Genomic DNA, 13728 nt, shown 5'->3' on the forward strand with positions numbered 1-13728 from the left:
TGTCCTGCTCTGCTCTGCACTGAGGAGGACTCACCTGGAGTGCTGGGGGCACAGTATAAGAAAGATATTAAAATATTAAAGAGTGTTGAAAGGAGGGCTAAGAGCATGGTGGAAGGTCTGAAGGGGAAACCTCATCAGAAGAGGCTGAGGTTGCTTGATCTGCTCAGCCTGGAGAAGAGGAAACACAGGGGAAACCCCATTGCAGTCTACAACTTCCTTGAGAAAGGAAGAGGAGGGACAGGTAACAGTCTCTTCACTCTCGGGTCTCAAAGGAATGGCCTGAAGTTGTGTCAGGGGAGGTTTAGGTTGGATATCAGGAAAAAGTTTTTCACCTAGAGTGTAGTTGAATACTGGAACAGACTCTCCAGTGAATTAGTCACAGGACCAAGCCTGACAAGAGTTCAAGGTGTGTTTGGACAATGCTCTCAGGCACATGGTGTGACCCTTGAGATGTCCTGCACAGAGCCACAAGTTGGACTCAAGGATCCTGGTGGGTCACTTACAACACAACATATTCTATGACTCTATGAAATAAGATTCACTTATTTTTTCTTTAAAAGAAAACAAAATATAACATTTTTCTGTACTTGTTTAAGGTTTAAGGGAAGAAGTGATTTCCATATCCAAGACAACAAATCTTCATATGAGGAGATTTCCTGCATCTTTTACACTTCTTTCCTGTGATAATTTGCCCTTGTTTTACATAGAAGGGGAGGAAAACAGTTTCTAAAATGCAGTAATTGTGGCTTTGTATTGTTTGTCCTTTGGGCCAGTCACCTTTGCTTTCAACACACAGAATCATGCTGAACCAAAGAATGGATCAGGTGGGAAGTGACCACAGTTGGCCACCTGGTCCAGCCTCCCTGTTCAGGTAGGGTCATCCTAGAGAACATTGAACAGGATTGTATCCAGATGGTTCTTGAATATCTTCAGGGAGGGAGGTTCTACAACTGCTCTGGGCACTCTGTTCCAGTGCTTGGTCACCCACACAGTAGACACCTGTGTGTCACTGCCTCAGCCTCCTCTCTCCCCCCCTATTCTATACATTGGCTAGATAAAACCACTGGCTGGTTGGTGCAGCCACCCAGGACTGCATTCCTCAAAACACTGCTTGTGCTTTTGGCCAGCAGAAAGCAGCATCCTCAGGATTTTTCTATCCCTCCGCTGGCCATCAGTAGCAGCCAAAATGGAGAGCTTGCTCCGTGGTCTGAAGCAGTGTTGTACTTATGACAGCATTTCTGGCCTTTGCTATTGTTTGTTTTTTTTAGTATTTCCATTATTTTGCCCTTTGGTTTAAAGAACCAAGATCAGAAAAACCTCAGAATGAACTTATGATCCTCTCAGCTCATGCTTTATTTTTTTTTCCTCAACGTTGCCAAAACGAGGAATGTTTTTTTCTTACAAATAGGAACAGGAGAAATGTAAGAGCAAACACTTTTGACATAGAAGCTTTACTTCACATAAATACATATTTTTAAATTTAATTAAATTACTTACATTTATTTCCTCTTGCCTTCTTATTTCCCCCATACTTAGAGCTTGAAAAAGTATTTTGTTATGTTTGTTTAATGCAGGACTAATAAAGCTCTGGTCTATCAATTTAACCTCATGCCCTAGATCATATTTTATTGTAATAATGTGCAGTGACAACATTATGACATTTTTTATAATCAGCTGGGGTCCCTGAAATAATGTTGCCCAATTTTGGCCTGTAGTTTCCTCCTTAGAAACTTCATGGCAGAGAACAGCAAAGATTCATTATGGTCTACTGGAATAAGGACTTAATTCCTCACAGAAAATAGCATTTTAAAGTAGGTGTACATATATGCAGACACATATGACTTCTTTTTTTCTTTTTTTCTTTTTTTCTTTTTTTTTTTTTTTTTTGCTTATACATAGACATATGTACACACATGTATATTTCATCCTGAATCTGGATGAAAAGGGCATTTCAGAAAGATAGTAATGACCTGGGAAAATGGGAAGAATCCGGGGGGAAATCCTGATGAGCCAGCTTTTAGACATAGAAATCTATTAGCATGTCATGCTTCAGAAATGCCCAGAATCAATTTATAAAAGGGTTGTTGCATGAGTAGAGGATAGCTAAAGAACCTCACCCCTGGTTATGCAACAGCAAAGCCAAGTTCATCATTCATTTACCTCAGTAGCAAACCAAATTCTTCTATAACACCCTAAGCCAGAGAAAATGTTTTGCTTTGGAATTCTTTTCAGCTAGTAAATGACATAAAATCCAGCTAACATACCAACCAAAATCTATTTAACACAATTCATATTTGAGAAGAGTGCGTGAAAAGAATCTGACCTGCTCTTATATGTTGCAAATATGTATTTGGTGACATTTTGACAGTGGTCTTTCTCCAAAAATTACTATATTTGAAGAGTTATTTCTCTTGTAAACACCTCTCCTTCAGTTTATAAAAATTGTTTGCTTGGGTTTTTTAACTCCTGTTTTAAGATGTTCAGTTCCAACTTAAGTGTCCCTCTGAAAAGACCCCTTCATTTTCTAAGAAAATACAGTGAATATAATATTTAAACCAATACCTCAGTTTCTTCCCCTCCATATGTCAAACACATGTTTTTTGCTTTTCACAATTTTCTTTCCTACCACTGCCCACTATTCTTCTTGTCTACCTCATGTGTTCCAATTCCTTCATTCCTCCTTAATGTGCTTCAGGTTCTTCACTTTATAAAAAAGGTGTGGAGCAGAACTTCCTTCCTTCAGCCCATTCAGCCTAATCTCTCTCCATTACTTTCCCCTTACCCTTCTGATTTCACTGTGAGAAAAGTCTTCCTTCCTTTTCACATTCAACTTTTTGATTTCTTCTTAATCACCTCCTCCTACTCTGCATTGACTCAGACTTTCTTTAGCTCCTCTTTTAACCCTTCTGTGCCCTGCATCTTTCCTCCTTCCTGCATCACTGATCCTCCCTCACTGTATTCACTCAACATTCTTTTCAAAGCTTTTTCTACCTCCTCCACTAGCTTGTTATCTTCCCCAGTTAATTTCTCTCCTTGACTCATTCAGTGTTATTATTGTTCATAATAATAGTAGAAAAGAAGCTTTCCATAGAAAGCAAAAGAGGTCTCTGCAAATGAACCTGACAATATAAAAAGAGATTATAGAGACAAAGGTGAGGTGAATAGAACTGAAGAAGGCAATGGCCCGATTAAGTCCTTGTTTAGTTCTGCATCGTTTTGTTGTTTCAGTAATCTTCTACTGAGGGAAAATCGGGCTAGGGATTAAAGTACCTGCAAAGCTCATTTTAGATAGGTAGCTGTTTCAGATAACCAAGTGGGAGTGCTTCCGCTGTGTCACTGGAGCCATTTGTCAGAGACATCCATACTCTTCTTTCTTTTCCAGCATTGTCTGCAGTATTTATTTTTCTGCCTTACAGAGCTGACACTTTGTCATACAAAGCAAAAAAAAGTTTTGTGGTTTTTTTTTTGTTGTTTGGTGTTTTTTTTTGTTTTTGTTTTTGTTTTTGTTTTTTGTTTTTGTTTTTGTTTTTGTTTTTTTTCTCAATTCTAAATTGCTCTTCAAATATTTATTAGGGCTTACATCCAAATAACTTAAACCTACTGAAATCAGATTTGGTAAAGGCCCATATGTTACAGAGAGGCAGTGTGGCAGGCTATCCCTAATCTTAGTCCTTCTCCTCAAATGGCTAAGGGTCTTTGTCTGGGCCAAGGAGATCTGCTTATCTTAGATCCACTAGCTTTAGTAACATGTTTTTTCAGTGTTTTATAAAATGTCTAATCATCACATCTGGCAGATAAAAATAATTTAATAGGGCTTTTTATTTAGAAGTGTACAGAAGGCTTGGGAAATGCAGTCTTTGCCTAGCTTTCTGTTGGGTTTTGCACACCTTGGTGTTGCCTACGAGGTGGGTAGGCAGCACAGGAGGAGCCTAGTGCAGTTTACTTAGCAGCATATTCAAATTCCTGCAGTGATAATGAAATGAGAGTTGTGGAAGAAAGAAAACAAGAGATGAGACAGGAGAGATGGAGCAGTAGTGAATGCAGTCCTGGGTCCACTTCTTGCTGAGTAAATTCTGTCTTGCCCTGGGAATGGAAACAGAGCACGGCATCCCTCAAAAAGGTCTTTAGTTCCGTTTGCTCTTCATGCACTAATGAATTGCTCTGTATGCCTTTGTCTTTTATATTTAGAAAAATATAAGGATATCTTAAACTCTTATACATTTGTCGAAATGATTGAAATGTCCAGTGCACTCAAACATTGTTGAGATGGGCAGAGGGCACCACAGTCTCATCTGGACCCACAAATTTATGAACACTATGACAGCAATACTTCTGGAAGAGACGCTCCTGCTCTCCTTTGCTACCAGCAATTGACTGACATCTCTGTGGCATCCACTTCTTCATATTCTTCTTGTGAGGAGTTGTGACCCATAGAGTGGGGCTGGTGGGGAAACCAGCCATTAGGAATGGATTTCAGCTCAAAACGGTCACTTGAGCTTCTTTTATTCTAGCTCAGGTTATTCTATGACTCTGATCATGGTGTGCCTCATATTAATCCTGTCTATTATTTTAAAGGATTGACAAATATTAGGGGTTTTTTTTTCTATGTTTTCTGCTCCATTTGGTCCTTCCCATATTAGAAGTGGTCCCATTTTGACAGAGAGATGACACTGATGTAAAGTGCATTATCTGAATTGTGGAACCCCTTCAGTGGTGAACAGAAAGGGATCCAGTGGAAGATATTATGTAGGCACAGCTTAGCTCCCATAGGGTCTCACTGCCAGGACTTGTGGCATAAGATGCAGTAATTCAGAATAAGGAATGTACAACCTCAGCACAACTCCAAGTTTTAATATGACTGAAAATAATCTCCAACAATACACTGTGTAATTAACACAGCTTGATTTTCTGTCAGTCAATCTTTATTATTTTAAAAATGTCCAAGTCAATTTGGAAAGAGAACACCACAGAAAAAAAAAAAAAAAAAAAAAAAAAAAAAGAAATACATCACCACCAAAATTAAAATTATTATTAAAATGAAATTATTAAAAAACATTAAAAGGGTTACTGAGCTTCTTTATTAAGTTGTCATAGATCAGGAAGAAAATTAATGTTTAGCAGAAATTTTGCATGTGTTTAACATGGTTTCTTCTTCCTTTCCTTGGTAACAAAGAACTCAGTAAATGGCTTTCTGTTTGTTAGAAATATAAGGGACATGTAAAAAGCTGCACGAGTGAACACATTTTATATTTCAGCTGTAGTGTCACGTATCATTTTAATTAAAAAAAAAAAAAAAAAAAAAAAAAAAAAGTGGTGTGGGGGATGGATGTCTGAAAAGAGGAAGGCAGGATCAAAAAAACTAATACCAAGGAGAAACTGAGGCAGCTGAAGGAACAGGTTTAGATTTAAGAGCAGCATGGCAGGAAGCGCATTAGAAAAGAGGACAAAAAAGGGACAAATTGAAGATGGCTAGGAAGATCTAGTTCTTTTATTTTTTGATATAATTTTGGACCTGAGTTCTTCAACAGTCCAGTGTCGCAACACAGTGGAAAGGAAGCAAAAATAAATGCTTGTTATTTTCAAACTTATCAGAAAAAAAAACCCACATATAAATTATATAATGTGTAATTTATTAGTTACTCTTACGATAATCAAAAGCTTTTGTTGGGATCGGGGATATGTCAAAGTCCTTAAAAACATTTCAAACCTGATGCTAACAAATCAAACTGTTTATTTCTTTTATTTATAAGGTCCAAAGAGACTTTTACATCATTTATGATAAGGTGAATTTTCTCTGTCATTGGCAGAGGTTTTTTACAAAATAATTTTATCAAAGGATGGACTTATTAGGAAATAAGGCAAATCTACTATCAAATATTCCTTAGAACCATTATTTAATTTAATAAGAAACCTGGGGACTGGGGATGGGAGCTGGAAGAAGATGAAGCCATTGGTCCCACTGCCCCTACTACCAGAAGAGTGCCAGACCTTGTAGCCTGTTAAAAATAACAATACCTATATCCAAGTGAATTTAGAAGTAACAGAAACACTGCTCACCTGTTTAATTTCCATTGCTTTAACCCCATGTTCTCACCTAATGAAATATGAACTATTACTTAGGCATGCCTTTGATGCCTTGTTTGCCTCCGGAGGCAGAGAGGAGGAACAGATTAGTATTTTTCCCTTCCCTTTGAGTCACTGGAGACTTTCACAGCTGGAGACAATATGTCAAAAAGATCCATTAGTAATTTATAAAATTCTCAGCTGCTTGGCTAGTGTGTCATGATCACAGGTTCAGCTTTAAGTCAGTCACCAGGGCTGGAGTCATCATGAAACTTTTCCTCTAGGTCAGATAGGCAGAGGAATTCTGACAATCATACGGAGGGGGTGACCTGCTTCCTAAGGTTTGTTTATGTTAAAAATCCCCTGCTCTTTTGAGGCCTTAAGGCTTTGGCATTGTTCTGGATTTTTTTCCTGAAGTGCCTTCAGACATGATAAATTTATTTTTGGGCTGTCACAGGCACTTTAAATTTGCTCTAGACTATTTATTAATACTGTGTCATCTGAAGTCTGTAGGGGCATGTGGAGGACATGTCATACTCTCTTTGAAGTAGGTCTCTGTTGCACTCTTACAGCTTCAGGTTTGTGGACCAAATGACCATGATGGCCTTTTACAAATTCGTGTTCCTATATTAAAGTGATTCCTAACATCAAATTTTTATTTTTCTGAGTAGGTATTTTTAGACCAAGCCAAAGTTATTTCTGATAAACTTGAGTCTTTTGCTTTAAATCAACTTTTTCCAAACTTAAAAGCCCATTCCTTATTTTTCTTAAGTTTTTTTGCTATTTTCCCTGAGGTCTAAATTGATGATTACAGTACAAGATTTTATCAGCAGTCTCATCAGTGAGAAACAGCATTATTTGAGATTCTTCTTCCTGGATATCAGCAGCATTGCTTGGCCAACTCTTTTTCGGCAGGAATCCACCCTCAGAAAGGTTCACTCTGCATTTGGATGTGTTCTGATTGATTGTGCCCCCTCAGTCTCAGTGCCCATATTGGCCTACAGAACAGAAACCAATTTTCTTTACCTCCTTCCAGTCTAAAAATCAATCTGTGCTGAAAATCTCTTACCAAATCAACATTGATGTGTGTTTTATCCAGATAAACATTACCCCACTAATATTTTTGGTAGGAAACTCCTCAGAGAACCAGTTAATCCACTGAATTCAGACTATGTTAACATTCAAAGTTCTTGTCTAAACTGTCAAGTGGCACCAAGTCAAATGCTTCTTAGAAATCTTTTGCATTGAAACCATCAATATGAAGCAAGTCTGGAAAGTTTGCCAGTCTGATGAGAAATCAGACTAGAAATCAGCAAGGATTTACAGCAGACAACTGTGGAAATCTATCCTTAAAGTAATAGACAATCAGAAGACATCTTTGTTGTAGGGAATGGCATCAAATGTCTTAACTTCTGCTTTGGAAGTAACGTGAACCTAAGCTGGGAGACTTTTTCATTTGGGGTGGTTGCTACAGTTCATTTTTTCTAAAAAAAAATTTGAGCCTCCTCTTTCACCACTGACACAACACTTACATCCAAATTTTCTTTTTCTTTTTTATAAAGTTGATTATTTCAGCAGTGGAGGTCAGTGAGCTCTAAACTAAGACTACTATGCTGCAGCACACCTGGAGTGATTCTCCATCTACAGGGAAGGCTGCCCTTGAACCTTTCCATCGACAAAAACCCTTAGGTTCAGGTTCCCCTGATGAAGGCTCTCATTGCAGGATGAAATTACGCATTTTTTTTCTGAATCAGTGACTCCATGATTTGAATGTAAAGTCCTGATATTGCCCTTGTTGCCAAGCCCTGAAACTGTCACTCTTTGTAAGTGTTTGGTGTTGTTTAGAGGAAACGTTTGGGTGATGATCCTCATGTTGGTCAGATGGATCTTTCCAAGGAAGCCGTGTCACCTGCACAATTATTCTGGTCACCAGTCAGTTTTTGGTGCTGTTAGTAAGTTGCTGTCATGAATTTGCTGTCACAAAGGGCACATGGTGAAGATGTCTTCTGTGCCAGGCAAGAGCTTTAATTTAAACCTGCTGCATCTTCAAATAAACTCTTTTAGCTGCTGTAATGACAGGCGTAATAAGCTGTCATTACCTTAGAAAAAGAACTTTTGTCTTTTGCAGTGCATCTGACAGAGCTGAGGATCTGGGCTCAGTAGAAAAAAAAATACTCAAACCAGTGGGAGAATTTAGTATCTATTTTTTGGTATTCTGGAGTCAGGTACCTGCAGCAGGATTCTTGTGGTGGAGGGTCTGCTTTGTCCTTCTTAAATGTAATTCTGGTCAAAATCAAAAGGTGACAACAAACCAAGGCACTACTGGATATTTTCTAAAATAAGCTAAACTGTAAATCTTCAGTCACAGTAATACAAATTATTGCCTCCATATCTTCCATGTTCCAGCATTTGTGAAGAACTGCAAGCGGTTCAGGGGGTCCTTTGATCAGACTGATTATTTCTCAGCCCTTGAAACCAGTTGTCCTCAGCACACCACTCTTAGGTCCTGGAAAATCTTTCCAGGTTTTAAAGTCTTTCTCTTTTTCTTTTTTGAAAATCTCGTAGAAGATTTTGTCCAAGGAACAATTTAAAAGGCAAGCCATGTTCATTTCTTGCTAATTATTGCTTAATATGAGTTAGGCTAAGAGAAAAACTATTTGGATTAGATAGTGAAATAGCATCTATAGACTCAGACTCAGTCGTTTATCCCATGTGCCACCTTCAGCTGAACAGACCCAGCTGCAGACAGTGAGCCAGTGCAGAAACAAAACCTTCACTACTGAAATTGTTTCAGGAAAAAGAAAAGAATATAGAAGGACTTATTTCACAGTCCTACCAAACTTGGCTCCTTGTTCTCCCTGGATCCTCTTTGCTTCCTGCTGAACAACTTGGTTAGTTTTCAGGTTATTGTTTGAAATCTCTGTGTCAGAAACTTCATGTTTCCAGAGCACAGGGGAGAAAAAGGGCCTAAAAAATTACGCATTATATTGTAATTACAGGTGCAAAATACCCCCCAAATCTTAAAGGTGGTGACTTCATTGTAGCATTTCTTCAAGATAAGGCCAGCAAAGATCATTACAGCTTTGTAGTTAAAAATTATTAGATATGTTTGTAATAATAAACTTGTACGTTATTCTTCAGTGGGAAAGATGATGATCTTTATTGCATGGAATAACCACTGGAAGCGGATATCTAAAGTCCAATGAAGAACATGCCACAATTATCTGCTCTACTACTTGTACCAAAAATGTTTAAAAAATCAAGTTATGTTTCATTTAAGATATAAATGCAGCACGCTGATTCTCTCTCACGCATTTCTTAGTAACACTGTTTTGTTTCTTTCACTGTATGGCCTTCCCATCAGACATTCATTAGCATGACCTGTGCCTTAAATGCCACTTGCAAAAAACCTTATAGATTCACAGAAACAAAGGACCGCAAAAAGTATTCAAAAGGCCTCTGCACTGAGCCTCAACAAATACAGGCATGTATGTGTATGTCTGTGTAAAAACTCCGATTTTAAGGAAATGCTGTGATCTGAAAACAGCTGGAATCCTCTGTTACTTATCAGAAATTACAACAGCCATCTATAATTTAAAGCTTTGGCTAATGCATTCATACTTTTGAGGTGATTTCTCACTTCTTCACCTCTCCTTTAGTAACAACCCTGCATCAAATCCCTGCTCAGCACAGTCAACAGGAAAATTCCCATGAACTTCAACAGAAACAGGTTTTCTTTGTTTTTCTTCTTGATTTAGATGAGTGGCCATGGAAATCTTTGGCTGACAGATTTATGTAGAGACAGCAAGACACCTAGATTTTAAATCTTCTCTTTAGCCTGTCTTTTATTTGAGTGTGTGCTTTGGGAACACATTTAGATAATTTTTATATTTCAGTGTAAATCCCGAGGTAAAATGTCACTTCTAAACCACTTCTTTACCAATTTTTCATTTAATGGATTTGTGATGAAGTGTTGAGCTTGACGGGAGAAATTAAAAGTTTTTTCTGAGCCCTGATGACATAGGTACAGCTGTCTCTGCCTTGAGCAAGGGAAAGCACTAGATCATCTCTCTGAGTCTCTTCAGCCCTATGATACTTCAGCATAACTAGCTGCCTTTTAACTTCAATTAGACATATTTGTGGCTAATGCAGACCAGAAAATAAAAAGGAAAAATAATGTGTTGTACCTGTTTAAATCTCTGAGCTATAGGAAGCACATAACCAGACTTATTTAGGCTCACTACTAACAGGTTTTCTGTTCCTAAGTAAGATACTGAGTGAAGCCTTAAGATGGTCTCTTTGATGTAAGTCTCATGCTGAGATTCTTTCTCCATATAGTGATGAGGAGAAACATTAGAGCTACTAACAAAAGGGCTGGTGAGAATGGGGTTTCATCCTGCCAGAATTGCCAAGGATTAGTAAAACATCATCCTCTGGATGCATCTAGTCTTCCTTCTTCCGACTTCTCTCTGATGAACTCAAATATCAAAGCAACTTAAAAGGAGACAAGGCTTTGCACAATAATAGAAAACAAATCTTTTTGTTTGTTTTGTTTTTACACAAGACTTTAAGGTTCTTGAGCATAGAAAGAATCTGAAAAAGCTACTTAAAACTTGTGATTTAGATGTGCTATGGTTCTAATTGGTTCTTTTCATTTCAAGGCTTGTCCCAACTCATACAAAAGTGAATGAAAATCTTTGCAGTATCTTCAAGGGCTGATAGATCTGCCTCTCAAGCTGCTCTGCAGGGACACCCACTCTCCTATTTTCTTGACTTCTTGATTATTCTTTTGAAAATACCAGAAGTTAACATAAAAAAGAAGGGTAAGGAATTAACCTGTTTATTTTGTTTAATTTAAAACTAATTATAAACTAGTTCATTGCCCTCTGGGTGGGTCTAATGTCCATCCAAGGAAAGACGGATACAGCTCTTCCAAAGCAGAGAAACAAGTTACTGCAGAGGTTAAAGACAAGGGTAAAACTGGGTGGCTCATAACAGTAAAGGGCCTAATTGCGTTCCAATACAAAGCTTCAAACCCTAAATATCAACATTTAAATTAAAGCACTAAATTTAATGGCCTTAGTATTTGTAGCAGCATTTGTATCTTAGGAACCCACTGTGTGGGGATGACATATTTGAGAATCTTTGCTGCAGAGGTTAGAAATTTCCCAAACTGACCGATCCAGGATGTTGTCCATCAAGATTGCACAGTCAGCCATGCCAGCCTGCGGACTCCCTAGATCTTCTCTGGGGATGTGGGTGAGAAAGAGGGACTATCTGCTTGCCTTTTGAAATACTGCTTTTAATCCTTATGAGCATTCTGCTATCTGCCTCAAACAGATATCCAATACAGACTTTTGGGTTTTTATGAGCAGCAAAATTGTTCTGTCTTAACAGTGCCACATGGATTTCCTTCCCATGTGACCTGATCCCAGGTCTAGAAGATGTAAACCTAGTAATGAAATTGGGCAGAGAGGCTCGAGCCAAGGCTGTACTTTGGTAGGTTCCATAGAAAAAATCAGTCCCATTCTGTGGTGTCAATATATGTCTCTGTGGGCAAAATAAAAGAATAAGATAATAGAAGCAAATAAGGAAATGGAGGGAAACTTTGGGATTTACTTTGCAGCTGGTTCATTAATTTGCTGCTTTATTTCTCAGCTGATTAGTGCTCCCCTTTCTCTCTTCACTTAACAAGTAAGCTTGACAAATGTAAACTCTCTAAGCACTCAATAAAGATGCAAAAGCAGGAAATCACCTAGCACGAAAGAGAAAGGCATCTTGCTTCAGTTACCTTGGGAATTCACAGGTCAGACCAGTGTATCTGGTGCAGTACACTGACCTCTAAAATAATTTTGTGTGATAAAACCCTTTGCAAGCCTTTATTAGTTAAACATGGTTTGACCTCTGATCTTTGTGGGATTACATCCCCAAAGATGAGTGAGGATGGCTCAAGCAGAGGATGATGTGGGGAAGAAGCTGGTTCCCATCACCAGCAATGGTGCTGAGAGATACAGCCCAGAGCGTGTCTTGCCTGAGACAACCAGAGAAGGGTATGAATGAAGGAGTCTGGGGAAAGAGACAAAGTTCATAGGAAAATGGTGTGTGCTAGACAGATTCAGAATAATTTAAATCTCTTTCAAATTTAAATTCCCCATTTTCACATCTGAAAGGATATCTCAAATCTTTTCTTGTTTTTGTCCCACTCTTGTTAAGTAGATATCTAAGTGGTAACTTATGACAAAGAGTTATACTTGCAAAATACCAACATAAAATATTGCCTGGTATAATTTGAAAAAATGTGTATTGCTTTTCAATCTATCAAGACCACCTGCATACAACTGTTCTCTGAAAGTCGAGATTTTATATGCTAATTTTTGGCTGATCTACCTGCTCTAGGAGGCAAGTTTTTTACCAGTGGGTTTAATGGTTTGGTTAGGTAGATACCTTTTTTGTGAGCTTTTCATTAAGTCTGGTTGTCAAAAATTAAAAGAAAAAAGCTATTTTGAAGAAGCAGACTTTTACAAGGTTCATAGTTTGTGAATTCACCTGCCAAAACCAGACTACCACTTCAACAGAACCAAATTTATACACACTTCAGGCTTTGCTCACGACTTCTTGGTTCAATAAAAAAAGGGGGGAATTAAATAGTTTCCTTGTTGTACTCCCAAGGGAATCCCGCTAAGTTAAAGCACATTTTAATCTCTTGAGCCGGCAGCTTTATTAGTAAGCGTTCCCCAATCTTCAGGGAAATCTAATTTCACAAATAGATCAGAGTCACTTCAAACGCAGCTTTCAGCTGCCATCCACCGGGGGACAAACGGGGAGGAGGAAGTTTGTCAGAAAAGACCCTCTCTGAGCCCAAGAGTGATTACCAGAAGTGTCTCCATCGACTGCCACCCACCTAAAGTCGATAGTACTCAAATGAGTACGCCGGTGTGGACTATATAAGAGAAGCGCATGGCCCTGAAGGGCGCATCCCCCATCTCCGGGCGCAGCACCGAGCGCCCCACTCCGCGCCCGGCGGAGCCTCCGCGGGGACACGGGCTCTGCGACGGCGTCACAGAACCTCGCTCCCCAGCCCGCAGGCACCCAGCCGGACTCGCCTCTGCCTGAAGGTAAGCGGCCGCCCGCCGGCTCTGCGGAGGGGATCGTGGCGTGGAGCGAGGCGCTGTGGCTGTCCCGGCAGCGAACCGCGGCTCGTTCCCCGGTTACTGCCCGGGTTGGCCGTGCACCCCGGCATGGCAGGGACGTAGGGAGAGCCCGGAGCCGTCGGGAAAGCCGGCTCCCTTGAGGCTACGATTAACTCCTTTGCCCAAGAGGATTTGCAAGGCAGGCCAGATAGAAAACAGTTTGTAAATAACAGAATTTCCCTCCCTCCTTCTTAATCCTACCCGTTTCCTATAATTAGAATAGCTTACTCAGGGCATTAAGTGCTGCTCTCGGAGCCCCTGCCTGTGTTAATTGTTTTCGCCCTTTACACCCTGATTTGCGGCACTTCCAATGTAACTCGCTCCTCGCTGAACTCCATCCGATTGCCGTCCGTACACGCTCCCCGAAGCCCCGGTGCGGCGCTGCCCGGGCGGCTGGACAAGGCTGGACGGGCGCGGGAGTTCCCCCGCCACCCCGCTCCGCCGGCAGAACCAGGAGGCAGAACCAGGAGGCACC

The sequence above is a fragment of the Hirundo rustica genome, chromosome 1, assembly GCF_015227805.2.
Source record: "Hirundo rustica isolate bHirRus1 chromosome 1, bHirRus1.pri.v3, whole genome shotgun sequence".
NCBI lineage: Eukaryota > Metazoa > Chordata > Aves > Passeriformes > Hirundinidae > Hirundo > Hirundo rustica.